The sequence below is a fragment of the Rhinichthys klamathensis genome, unplaced genomic scaffold (assembly GCF_029890125.1).
Source record: "Rhinichthys klamathensis goyatoka isolate OS25496 unplaced genomic scaffold, OSU_Roscu_1.1 h1tg000513l_1, whole genome shotgun sequence".
Taxonomy (NCBI): domain Eukaryota; kingdom Metazoa; phylum Chordata; class Actinopteri; order Cypriniformes; family Leuciscidae; genus Rhinichthys; species Rhinichthys klamathensis.
The window spans coordinates 176,227-190,849 of record NW_026606993.1 but is presented as its reverse complement, the minus strand read 5'-3'; the positions used below and the strand labels follow the sequence as shown (position 1 = coordinate 190,849).

General features: G+C 39.6%; 1 pseudogene; it reads right to left on the bottom strand.

The window, feature by feature from the left end:
• Positions 1–3,041: 3,041 nt before the first annotated feature.
• Positions 3,042–11,133, bottom strand: LOC130072928 (adenosine receptor A3-like; annotated as a pseudogene).
• Positions 11,134–14,623: the final 3,490 nt, after the last annotated feature.

Below are 14,623 nucleotides of genomic sequence, written 5' to 3'. Positions count from 1 at the left end.
GGAAAGGATCTCAAGCTGACCAGCTGAAGACGTTACTGTAGCTTTACCCATTAATAGACACGGTACTTCCATGAAAATAAATTCCAGCACAGCGCTACAACAACCATAATGAAATGAGCCTTCACAATAGATAATGCTTTACAATGATCTCTGTTAGAGAGCTACATATGGCAATCTATCAGTTCAATAAAAACCTTACTCGCCTGTTGAGTAATAAAAACACCATCTCTGTATCGCTTTTACATTCCAAATCCCTAATTTCTCGCCATCTCTGAAAAGCCACGGCAATGTTGATTCTTGTTTTATTACGATCTGTCGCGGTCTCTTTTTGCTAGCAGACTCTCCTCTGTTCGGTGTTTGTTTAAAACGGCTGATTCCCCGGAGGATCGAGATTTAGCTGATCCATGTCAGGCTTTCTCGCTCGCTGTGACAACTAACCTAGGGTGCATTTCCCGTACAACGACATAAATCGATGCTTCACTATCATAGTACGATGAATCGTTGAATAAATCAACTAGCTAGTCACGACCGTTTCCCGACAACCATATGTCGCAAAGTAGTCGTTCAACCACATTGGTTTCTGACGTCACGCACGTGGTGGAGTAATAACTTATTTTAATTAAACTGTTTGAGATCGAATTAATGCTAGATGTTTTGATATAAATTGCAGACATGGCATCTGAGGATTATTTCTCATTTTTCTCATAGGCTCGTTCTTACATTATAGCATGTTCGCACAAGCGTCTTCAAAAACGGTGCTTTAAATCTCCTGACAAACTCAACGACGTAAATTACATTTGCATGTATTCTAAATAAAAGACACAGGTTGTACTGAATGTCAGTGGTCGAGAGCTGTCGTTCCAAACACACAACTTTGCGATGCTGTTTGCGAATGTTCGTTGGAACGATGGTTTCGGGAAACACGACTTGTTGAACTACGCTGACAACGACTGAACTTGCGACCAAAGTTGGCAAAAGATGCTTTTGGGAAACACACCCCTGTGCCACTCACACACCAGACACATCAAAGTAGCCAGAGCAACTTTTCGAGACACGGCGAGACATGCACAGGCGAGTGAGGCATGTATGAGGCAATTTCCCACTAAAACCATCCCTAGGTCGAAACTATAAACACTAAATAGTGAATCTGGGTAAGACTACGTTTTGGAGGAAGGATTGATGTATTGACTCGTTATTAAAATTTTGTTCATTTTTGAACAAGAAAGTTTGCTTACATAGTTACATACCTTAACTTCTGAAAGGATACATTGATGTTTAGTCTGGAAACAAACTAAGTGAAATCCCACTGATTACAAAGCTATTATATCTTAATAACATATTTCTTAAAACACAGTATATACATAATAATAAATTGTATAGAACAACGGCTTACCAGTACTGTAACACCGTGTCCTAACTACACGCGACGCGATAAAATTTCAGCAACAGCAAGTGTGTCTGTCCACACTAGACGCGACGCGACTGTGAGACGCCACACGTCAATCAAAAATCACAGCCATTCAGAACAGCGTGTGGGCGGAGTCTCTCTGTGAAAGCGCACTGCTGGCCCGCACTCGCAAATGGGTAAGGACATAATCAAATTAAGAAATAACATTATTAAAAATCAAAACATTAACAAAACATACTCATTGACTAATTTTGTTATGAAGTACAGTTGACACGCAGAACTTCCATCCAATGAGATCTCTGTGTAGGCGGATCTGTCAGCCGCGACGTCGCAGAAATAGGAACCGTTTCTAAATTAGAAACTTTGCGTGTCGCCGTCGCGTCTGGTTAGGACAAAAAATCTGATTAACATGGAAAAGATACCTTTTATCGCGTGTCGCGGCGTCGCGTCGCGTGTAGTTAGGACACGGTGTAAAGCTAATTAAAGCAAAACTCTAAAGGTCAACATCCTCAACCCATAACCTTAGTCATATACTTCATTTGATAGACTACCCTCATAAACATACCAATTTTAACTCACAAAGTTGGTTGGCAACAAATGTAACTGTGCTTTGGTCACTTTGGTCTTATGGTGTGTTCACACCGAACGCGAATAGAGCGTCAAATACGCGTCTATCGCATCTAGTTAGACGCTTGAACATTCGCTCGAGTTAAAATTTTTCAACTTGCTCGGAAGACATTCGCGGCAAACGCGTCGCCCAATTCGCGTCATTCACAACGCCCGGCGCGAATGATATGTGTCTATTCGCATCTTTGCATTGACTTTGTATGCAATCTACTAGCGCAAATAATTAAATTCACGTTCGGTGTGAACACAGCATAAGCCCTGCATGTCACAGCTGTTAACCGAACACATGAACCATATCAACAAAATTACAATGGCATTCACTGACACTAATCACACAATTAGCATACAAGTACATACTGTATAAACATAATCATTTTTAAACAGTTCAGAGACAAACTTGTTAAAATGAAACAAAACTGTACTTTTGAAGTCAAATATGCGAGAACATTATAATAGTCACTTTGAGAGGTAACTCAATTGTAATTAATTTTTTTACCTCCCTTTTTTGTCCTTCATATCAATAACTGAGAGTCTATCCTGTTAAATGTATGGTAACAAAAAATTTAACAAAAAACTAAAAAAAATTATTTAATGTAATTCTTCACACAGTGACGTCTGGGAATGTACTTTTACTGTTTTACACCATCAATTACCGGATGAGAGTTTTTACTTACAAAACAAAATGTGAACTATTTTTTTAACAATATTTTTTTAACTTGAATTAGTACGGTATTCTGCAAAAAAAAGAGTAGAAATTTATTGTATTGCTAAATCCAATATAATATTTCACCACACACAAGCTTTTCCCCAGCACTTCAAAGCTCTAAATGTGAATAAATGCATTGCAGGTTGATTTAAGGTGTGTCCCTAAATTTTCTGCTTTTACTCTTATAATATTTTTACAGTAAGCGGCTACAGTGCTACTAAGTAAGAAAAGTTAGTCTGGAGGCCTGCATGCCGTCTCTCGGAGATCCGTTCAGAACTGTATTATGCAGTGACATTTGGTTTATCTGCCTGCTTTATGAACCAGTGGTTTCGATGTGGTTTGATGCCCAGCATTCAGTTCTCCAGGCTGGGATCTCCACAAAGGAATTGAGAAATCTCTTTGTCCTCTCCAGCAGAGAACATACCGTCTCCAGATCTCCAGGTAGGCCTCCCTGATCTTTATGATACGAAGGGCGTAAACCACAGGGTTCACCGCTGAGTTGGCGTGAGAGAGGAGTATTCCCGTGTAGAAAGCGATCTGGGGGACACCTTGTGGGCCCGTTGAAAGCAGTAGGCTACGCAATTCATGAGATGCAGAGGCAACCAACATGCTGCAAACAGCAGGAGAATCAGAGCCAGAGAACGTGCCAGCCTCTTCTCCTTGATTAGAAAAGCCCTTAGTTTAGATTCAACGGGCGGCGAAGTCTCGTCTTCCCTCCGGAGGCGTTTACGGAGACTGTAGAAGACCAGAGCGTAAAGAAGAGTCATGGCTGCCAAGGGGAGTAGGATGCAGCCCAGGTAGTTGAAGTAGACCATATAGGGCAGCGAGATGACAGCTAAGAAGGTGCAGTTGATGTGGGAAGAGTTATGGAGAGGGGAGGACATGGATTGGCCGTTGTGCCAACCAAAGAGAGGGGTGAAACCCAGCAGACAGGATATCACCCAACACAGGACTACTGCAGCCCATGAACCCTGCTCAGTGGCCATCTCTTTGTACCTGCAATCACAGAGCATTTGTTCATAAATGCGAAATAAATGGGCAGCGGGACACACACTTAACCTAAATCTACCACCCTTGTGGAAAAGAAGTTCATATTTGTGAACTGTTTTCGGACACTTAAATGCATGTTATTTACAATTACATGAACATCTATTATAGTTTAAAATTATATTAAATGCAATTAGTTTAACTTAAAAGCGCTTTTTGACCCACTTAAGCTGGATTTAAATGCATCTTTATATTTAATTTCATAATCACTTCTATTGTTTTTGATGGTTAAAGTTACTACTGAAGCATTTATGGCTAAAATATACGTTAATGTCATTTCTATTGAAACTTGTATGTCATGCAGGCTATTTAAATTTGTTATTACACATTTAATGATGACGTTTTGTGATGAATGAGGTAATTTAGTACATTTAAAATATATTACTTTAAATATAAAATCAAATTACACACTACAGTTTAAATTAAAAGTATACTTTACATGTGCTTTATGTTAGTCAACACATCAAAATAAGTGTATTTCTTTAAAGCACGACAAAATTATTAACATAATAACATAATGACTTAAAATGTACTTTAAAGTAAAACTTTAATTTGACAATATTACAAAGTGCACTTTTTAAAAGTGTACTTAAAGGGACACTATGCAGCTTTTTTAGCTTAACTGAACAGCTTCAGAGTTATTGAAATGGTTATATAACTTCTTTCGGGTTGAATGGTGGGCGCCTCGACCCCCCCTGGTGCCTATGAGCGCAAAAATCTCACTTGCAACTTTGGTGCGGCGGGCCGCCATGCTCAGTGTCAGGAAGTATCGCGTGATATCAGCTCTCGCGATGTAACATATTCATTTACGGCAACTGCACACATACACACCCCCATCTAGGAACAAGGTATAGAGGGATGGAGTTTGTCACACTATCGTCATGGCTGAGCCGGCATATAAGATGCAGAAAGCTAGGAAAGCATTGTCGGAGGAACAGAGAAAGAGGAAACGGCAGACTGACCAAGCGAGGAGTCGGACACGAGCATAGGCATAATTTGCGGGTGTGTTATGTCCCCATTGAAACCTCTCGCGGCACGGATGTACCAATACAAACAAATAAAACATTTCCAGGTAACTCCAGTAGAGCATTCATTTCGTTCGTTTGTTAAATAAGAGGCGATCTGAAATGTGTTATTTTTTAAATCAAGTGACCAAAGTGCTCGTTGCCTCTGCGATCAGTGGTGCAGATAAGTTACAGTGTTCTGTTGTGACGCGCGCCTGAATCCGTTGCGGGGACTGAGAGACTCTCTATATTTGTTATGGTGAAATCACAAAACCTAATGCACAAAAAACATGTCCCTGCTTGAAATACAACCACTAATAAACATTTGGTTTTGATGAGGAAAATAAACTATAGAACCCAGAACCTCTGACACACTTGGCAAAAGTTCTGCCTCTGGACCATTAAAGTTCATGAGGATAATTGTCGGATCTATGTATTTAATCACGTGAAAATTCTCACCACTAACAACATATATCAGATCTCATTAAACGACAAATTAAACACAATGTACTATTGTATACTATGTAATAGGCCATGTCACGCTCTGAGTGAGTGGTATTTACGACAGCAACGTTAAATTCAAGTACTCCACAGCAACTCTAGGGGTCGCTGTTTGACAAAAACGGGATTCCTGCATAATGCCCCTTTAAGTGTGTTAAGAAACAGTCATGAAAGTGTACAGGCCTTTTATTTCACTAATATTAAATTATCTGCAAGTATATTTTTTAAAAAATACACTTTTATGATTTTTAAGTATACAATATGTGATATTATGTTTGGGTTGATTATTGTGTGTTTCTTATTGAGCTCTGGATGTGGGAAAAGCTGTTACGTGTCAGTTGGGAATACAGTCAGCCATATTGTTTAGATAAATGCAGTACATTAAGTGTGAGAACACTGTTTATGTAGCCTCAAAGACAAAGCAAAAAAGGACATGAACTCTGCAATGTTATAAAAACTAGAAAATGAGAAATGTAAAGCTTGTTTTTCTAGTGGGTGTAACAAGTGCCACTTCAATTGTACAGTTTGCTGAAATGTCTTCTAAATGAATGGACAACTGACCGAAAAATGTAAATTGTCATCTTTTATTTAGCCTACCCTTAGGCCTATGTCATCATCATCTCACATGATGATGTTGATATTTTGAACGTTGATGTTGATATTTTACATTAAAAGGAAATGAGGCAGAAAATAACCCCAGAAAACAGTAGGCTACAATAGGCCTATGACACTAACATTATCAGGTTAGTTTGTGTATTGGTTTCCGTTTGTATTAGCCTACTGAATTGTATATCTAGCGAAAGAAGAACATTTATTTTGCTTTTGTGTTATTATGTGGACAGTTCGCTCAATAAAGAACAAATGCTTGTTTTATCCCCTTTGGAACTTGGCAGTCTCAGTCAGTGCAGAGAGACGTCTTGTGAGTATTAAATGACAGTTTTCATTTGTGCTGAATAACTAACAGTTAAATGACTCGCAGGCATTGTGTTAAAATGCGGTTTCAAATCAAAACAGATGTATAAAAATGAGTCACACTTTAAATGACACGTGTTGGTACAAACTTATGACACATGATTAAGGGTTTGAAATAAATACAAGCCAATCCGCCAAACGAGGATGAAAATCAGCTGTGACGGTTATGAACACACTAGCCAATTTGGCGGGTTCTGATTATGTTCTGTCACTTTCCATCGCCATCAGTGTTTCATATAGGCGACCCCCGTCACATGGACTCGGAGATGTCGCACATCAAACACTTTTGCGCCCTCTAGCGTCTATATTGCGACGCTGCTCATAATATTGGATAATGCAGTGCTTTATATATATATATCATTATCATTGTCGGACGCCTTGGGAGTGAAAACAGGTAATGGTAATCATCAATGGAGGAGAGGCTTCAATACACTAAATATATTTCAATACGATAAAAAATATGTTTGAATCCAATAGGTGTGATTTTGTTAATTTTCTCGCATATTTCTGATATTTTTGTTTGGCTAGTAGAATGGCCAGTTCTTAAAGTCACCATGAAATCAAAATTAACCCCTTTTTTTATATAGGTATTTGTTATACTGTAAATTATTTTTCCGTACACTTCATTCTTTTTTAAATCCATGTTCCCTCATAATTTTTAATCAAAATAAACCAGTTCTATCTCTTTGGCATGTTAACTGGCATGAGGACGGGACAACCTGTCACTCACATGACATCACATAAATAGCAAACCACAACCATCCAATCAATCCCCCATGGACAGAATCAAGTCCCGCCCTACATTTTTACTTATTTAAAAAGCCATTTTCTTCAGATATGCGTCACAATCGGGAAGATTAGACTATTGCGTCTTCTGTTTCATGTCGACTTTAAAATTTAAGTAGCCAAATTGTCGGGTGAGTGAAAAAGTACATTTCAAATCCTGGACACATTATATGATACAATATAAACACAGTGTAAGATCATCTCAAACTGAACTGTACGTTCATTCACGCCATGTTGTACTTACGATATTTCAACTTGTAAAAAGCATTCAAGTCCTCGTAGAGCTCGTCATAACAATAATAACAGCTTGGAAGATGGGAATTTTCTGAGAGCCCCTACTTACTTGTACAACCTGACCACTGCAGATTCATTGAGGTGTTGATAGTTTTGCCATAGAAATACATAATTCACAGTCCGAGTACGTGAACAACTCCAAATAGAACGTCATCTTGACATGACATGAATGCATTACGTGTTTGCTGGTTCTCACTGTTAACATAAGATTGTTCACTGTTAACATAATGTTCTTACCTGAGAGGTATAGATACCCGCAGGTATCGGTCCACAGCAATAGCCAAAAGAGACAACACAGATGCTTGGGTCAGCACCAACACCACACAACTGACCGCCAGACAGCCCTGAAAGGGGATCTCCACCCACCCGTCCACCAGCACAGCCATGGCACTGCCACCGACCCAACCAGGAAATCTGCCACGGCCAGAGATACCACAAAACAGAAGGTAGGCTGACGGAAAGTCCGCGTCAAACACACGCCCCAAACCACCAGCATGTTCCCCAGGCAGCAAGCCACAGCGATGGCGAGCTTCAGGGAGGTGTAGATCAACCAGGCCATGAGGAGAGCAACCAATACAAGGACAACGAGCAAACAGAACAGAGTCTCAGTCGAGATGGAAAAATATGATGATGGATCTGAAGAAGCCTGTGAACATCTGGTCTGCTCTCCTCCACACACAAACACACACACACCCCTGATCTTCAGTATGCATCTCTGAGGGTCTTATTTCCACTTGTCTTTTGAATAGACAATATTATTCACAGTCACATCTGTATTTCATCAAGTAATTCCATTTGCAGGCGGACAAAAATAATGTTGTTAAATTCCGAGACACAATCAAAATTATGTAAAAAGTGCTGCTTATTTTGGTTCTATCACACTAAAAACCACAGCTTCAAAAGTAATCTTCAGTCTACTCTACAATACTGATGAGATACTGTTTGTGCAGCAATAAACATTTAAAGGGGTCATGAACTGCCTTTAAAAAAAATATATATATTGTTGTCTGAGGTCAACTTATGACGTTCGCTTGGTTTTTACATTCAAAAACATCAAAATGAATAAGTAATAGGCTATTTTCTACCCTAGCTCAAAAACGCTCGGTTATGGGCGTCTCGCATTGAAGACTTGGAAGTAAACGCCCACTGCTGTGAGTGGATAACAGTTTTGCATATTATAATGAGTTTCGTGTCATGCGCGAATCGGTGGGCGGGGCTTAACCGTCCGTGTTGAAGTAGGCGTTGATCTTCTTCTGCGGGGGTGGTGTTTTATCCTCTTTGTCGTCATAGTTCCTCACTTTGAAAAACAAGTCGTTTGCTGAGCCTGGTGTCAATAAAAGCTTTTATTGGACTAACAAGGACGTTTTCAGTTCTGAAACTTACAATATGATGACCTCTTAGATGTCAAAAGCTCAAGCAAAATTTGATATCTCAGTTCATCACCCCTTTAATACAGCAGTATGCTACATTCGTCATGTGACCATATGACATGCATGTTTGATTCTAATGTCTTACTTTTTTTTAATTCACTTTATGTCAAACAATATGAGTCACAAAGAAAAAGTTATAGTTGATATTACTTCCAGTTCATTGGTAGCAAAAGCACACAAAGAAGATTAGGAGTAGAAAAACAAAAACAGTATTTATTTCAATAAACAAAACATGCAGTAGATGCAAGGAGAATAAATAACAGGAATTTAGGAGATCTCATACCACACATGAACAAACGAAAACTGACAAGGAGTAACTGAAACACAGGGTTTTAAATACACAGAGCAAACAAAGGAAACTAGATAAGACACAGGTTAAAATAAAAAGTAACTAAGGCAACTAACTAGGGGACTAAACTGAAAGGGAATACAAGAAAATTAAGCACAAGTACAAAATGACTACTAAATGAACTCTTACATAACTCTCGGAAGGCGTGTCCTCACGGTGTCATAAAGCTCAACGGTGGAGGGAGGAAGGTGGTTTAGGAGGTGGGCGAACAGCTGTTTACGGATAGGGACCTGGAGGAGCCGGTAGAGGGAGACACCAAGGTGGAGCCAACAGAGGGATGAACTAGTGTGGAGCATGGGCGATGGGTCCAGGCAGCAGCAGGGGACTGACTGACGGAGGCGGAGCCGTAAGAGATGGAGACCCACACGGAGCTGAGAGGAAGATGTGACACAGTGAGTCCATAGGTTTGGGAGGCCAAGGCTATGTCTCTCACCTGTGGGAACACGGTATAGGTAGGGGACCCGGAAGAACTGTGGGACATCAGAGGGAGCGAGGACAAAGAACGAGCCAGAGGGAAGGAGGAGCCCAATGGAGCTAAAGGGATTGAGGGCTGAGGTGCAGCCAGAGGCCCGGAAGTCTATGGCAGAACCAGGACAACGATGGACCCGAGGCAGAGCCGGAGGATTGAGAGAGCCCAAGTAATGACAGACCACGGTGAACCAGAGTGAGCGTGGAGCCAAGGCGGAGCAGAGGGACTAACAGACCGAGGTGAAGTCATGGGCCCAGAGATCCAAGGTGGAGCTAGGGCAGTGGTTCCCAACCTTTTTTTTGTCTGAGACCCCCTTTTTCTCAAGAAAATATTTTAGGCCCCCCCTTCACATTTAATAATTATCGCTCTTGTAAGCTTGCAGCAAGGATGACAAAACATGTTGTTTTCAAACAAACGGTATGTTTATGCACAAATAATAGCCTATAATATTGAAAATACAATAACAAAAACATCAGCAGGCCCTTTGTAATTTAAAAACGTAAGCCTAGGAGAAGCCTATAAATTAGCCCTATTTGAAATGCAAAAACAAAAATATTCACAATGGTGTGTAGGTAAAAAAAAGAAAGAATATAGGCTATTACTAAATGACTGTTGTCTGGGGCCTCACTACTTGCATGTTATTTGTGATGCTTTATCAATGTGAGGCTTTATTTTTTACGTTTTTGGCGCTATAGCGAGCGATAATAAACTTGCGTTTATTAACAGAATAATGCGTCTTTCGGAAGAACATTGTAGCCGGAACTACTTCTCTCTGTGTACGTCTATGACGAGTCACGCAGGTACTGGGCTACTCCGCAGCGGCAGCGATACGAACCAGTGTAAAATAGTCCCAATGTAAACACTTATTATAGTTGTACCATAGTGGTTCAGGATAAGACAAAAACACGGATTGGAAAATGGATTCATGATGAACTCGCTCATTATATAAATTTTGTAAATTTTGAACAGAAAAAAGTTAAGGACTTTTATTTAATGCTCATTGCTCAAACCTTTCAAAATATGACGCAACCCCCCACAGAGCTCGCTGAGGCCCCCTTGTGGGCCGCGACCCCCCTGTTGGGAACTGATGAGCTAGGGAATCCACCTCACAAGGCCAAGATGGTGTTAGAGAGGCCCAAGGCGGAGCCAAAGTGCTGGAGATGTGGATAGGGCGGAGCTGAAGAGTTGAACGGCACCAGCAGACAAGGGGGATCCCGGGTAGTGGATGGAGCCAGTGGAGTGGAGCCAGTGGAGGGGTGAAGGATTCCAGATGAGACCAGTTCATCCAAGAAGCCAAATGGGACTGGCTGAGGAGGAATGAGATCGGGGGTGGGGACTCTGGTTAGGAACTGGCTCCGTGGTCCACAAATCAATGAGCCATAGCTCCTCTTCTGGCTCTGAGAGTTGATCAGCCTCAGCGAGAAGCTCCGGACTCTGATGATGACTCTGGCTTCTGGTCTGGAGCGGGCAGGAAGATGGCTGCTGGAGATGGTACTGGATCGGGGGAGTTAGAGATGTTGTCCACCTCGACAACTCCCATGGTGAAGGAGGATCCACACACCCATAAGGTGTAATCGGAGAAGTCGATTAGGGGACATGGCCCTCCTTCAATAGCAGTAAAAGTTTCTTTCCTCCAGGCATGAGACTGTTCTGCGCCCGTACTACGAGTTTAAAGTCAAATGAAGTGTGGCAACTGAGGGTGCTATCGTTTATAGTGGTGTGCAGACATTTTCCTATGACAGGAAACTTGTATTTGACCCGTAAGAACTCTAAATCAGTATTCTCATGAGGTGAGATCTCATTAAAGACCAAACAAGGACAAGCTGAAATCTAAATCCTACAAAAAAGAACAGGGAAATATAACACTTGAGTTAAATTTTTTGCCAATCAGAATATTTGTTACACACACACACACACAGCTGATGCAACGGGTTTCTGGTTGTGATCACTGTTAATGATACATTTCTCATATCAAGAGTAAGTCTCACTGCAAGGTCCTCCTGGGTCAGAAGAAATTTGGGATAAGACATCAAAAGGACATGTTTTTCAGTGTTGTTGTTCTGATTACACAATCTTCTGTTACTCTCTATTATTAGCATAGACAGTAAAAGAAATGGACACAGCGACCCCGTTGATTTCAACGGAGAGAGTTGAAGCCCAACATGGGCACTCACTTCCTGATAGCCAAGCGCACTGCGCAGGCTCAAACTGAGCTTGACGACGTAGTTGTCACGTGAGCAACCGTTCAGACCTTCTAGTAGCTGTGCCGGGTCAAATCTGAATTGAAATCTGAAACAAATCTGTTGTTGAAATATTTTGTCCCGTTGCTTTTATGAACTCTCTATCTATGGGCTTCCCCCTTGACTTTATGCCTCCATGTCCCCCCGATTGCCTCATAGACAGTAAACGATTGCCTACGAGCTTCTACTTCTATCTATACGGTAATTTCTCTACTGTGCGACAGAGCGTCCAGTGGTTATGACGCAATCGTTAGCCTATTTTTACAAGAATGGCTTCTATGGGGCCATAATGTAAGATACAAGGTAATGGAGCCTTTTATACATTGTCGTGTTTCTTTAGAAATAAATAGTGGACAAATGGAGTCTTTGGACGCCTCAGATGTAAAGTTATTCGCTGTCAAAGTGACGCCAAAATGAATGGGAGTCAATGGGATGCTAACAGCAGGTGATAGCCAGCTACAATGGCGGCCCCCGGAGGCAGCTTCAACTTCCGGCTGATGGATTACCCCCTTGATTATTAGGACCTTGCTGACATTTCACTCCCTCCATCTGCTGGTCAGTGTTCATTATGCATCTTGTTCATTTAAAAGAAGTGACTGTTTTGAATTCCTACGGACAACAGGGGGCAGTGCTGCGTTTGAGTCTTCATCAGCCAAAGGCTCCGATGGACAGACAGTTATGGTCAGAGAATGAAGCAGTGGAATCTCTTTTAAGGAGATGAATGACTGGGAGAACTGAAAAGACTTAAAGATCAGGTTTGAGAAATGCCAAAATGACCAGACAATAGATTCAGTTCTCCTCAAAGAACTGGCTAAAAAACTGACTCGAAAAAACTGACTCGACAGAAATTGTTATTTTTTACACAGTTTTTGTGTTTAAGATTTTGTCTTTGATATAAATCTAAAATATTTTTTTTAATGAAAATCGAAATATTTTAAATCTATTTTAGTCAATGTTTAAACATTTCATAATGATGAATTTTAGACTTAATAAATAAATAAAAAATAAGTCAATATTTTGAAAAATGATGAAAACGTAGACTGTATAATACTACAATTGAATAAAATTTTAGGACGGTTTTGAAGAATGTATTTAAGCATGTTTAAATATTGCTTTTTTTATTTTTATTCTGTATTGAAATAAAAACAGCATTTCTCTGTATGATGTTTCTACATGTTTGAGCACCAGGGTTGTACATCATGATGTCTATGTAGAGAACACTTTTTAGTAGCTATTTTTTATTTTTTATTATGCAACTCATTTCAAATACAAATCAAAAAAACAACTGTCAGAATATACACTTTTATAACTTCTAACTGGGATATTTATCATTAAAACTTCATATAAGAATCTATAAAGTAACACTATGACCTGCACAGTTTGTCACTAACATTCAAGGAATAAGCAAGAATAAAAAATAAATAAAAAAAAGCACAATACAGCTTCATCATTCATTTCAAAATGTTCATTTTAGATCCTAAATGAACGTCATAATTAGTGCTTCAACATGATTGCAAAACTAACATTGATTTTACACAACAGTACTGTAAACAGTAATTTGGCAACTTAAGTTTCATACAAAATTGCATACATAGTTTTATATTTTAAGGTCTAATTAATTAGACTCTAATTGTAACAGTTTGTGTGGTTTTAACAGAAAGCCACTGGCATGAGACAAACAACATCTTTCTCTACTCGACAATCATTAACAGTTCTGTTGTAGTGGCGGTTTCCAGAGTACACATGCTTTGCATATGTGGCCATATGTGCGTGAATATGTACATGGTGGGCATGTGGTAAACTGCCATCAGATGGAGCACAGGGATATTGTCAGAGATATTCTCATTTGTGTGAGCTCCTCATGGTGAGGCTTATCAGTGTGAGAATTTAAGAGGTTGTCAAATATATATATATATATATATATATATATATATATATATATATATATATATATATATATATATATATATATATATATATTCAGATGCTAAAAACAGAGCCCATGTTTACAGTAGATGCATGTGACTGCGTTTCAGAATTCAATTTCCACGGAATATTGATGCCATTGAAATGTTTACCTTACAGCATATTGTTTCTTCCACTAACAAAAAAGTATTTCATTGTTAACACCATGTTGTGTGAGCATAAATCACTGTTATACAAACTTATTCTTTAAAATATTTTTTTTTAATACTTTGTATTATCATGGTAAATGTGCATGTAATTTACTGTAACATTTAAACAGACAGTTGCAAACTTATTAAAAGTGGTTGACTCTTACTCGTAAGAGTTGTTGGTGTAACCCAATTTTAATCATTAATCAACAAGTCTCTGAATAGTTTACGCATGTAAATGTATTTGGTCTTGGTGAACTAGATCTACACTGCTGCTGCTGCAGAGTGTTGCTATTGCCATTATATAAACAGAGATTCTGCTGCTGCATAAATAGACATTCATAAATCCCATAGCAGATCTAGGCAGGTGGAGCTGGGGGAGGTGGAGGGTTTCAGAGGAACTCTTAATAGTGCACTACAGGACCAGCTTACAGCAAACAATAAACCAGATTTAAATAATCTCACTGGCTGCAGAATCAGCAGAAGCCAATCAGCTGTATGCCATTTAGTAAATGTTGTAATTGCTAGCACATTGCATGTAAAGGATTAGCTTGCGCCATCTAGAGTTTCATGACTGAGCTACATGTGCTGTCTGGTCGGTTCAGTCACATTAATACTTGGGGAAAAAATCTGATCATGAACAAAACATTTTCACAATGTAATTTATAAATTAAAA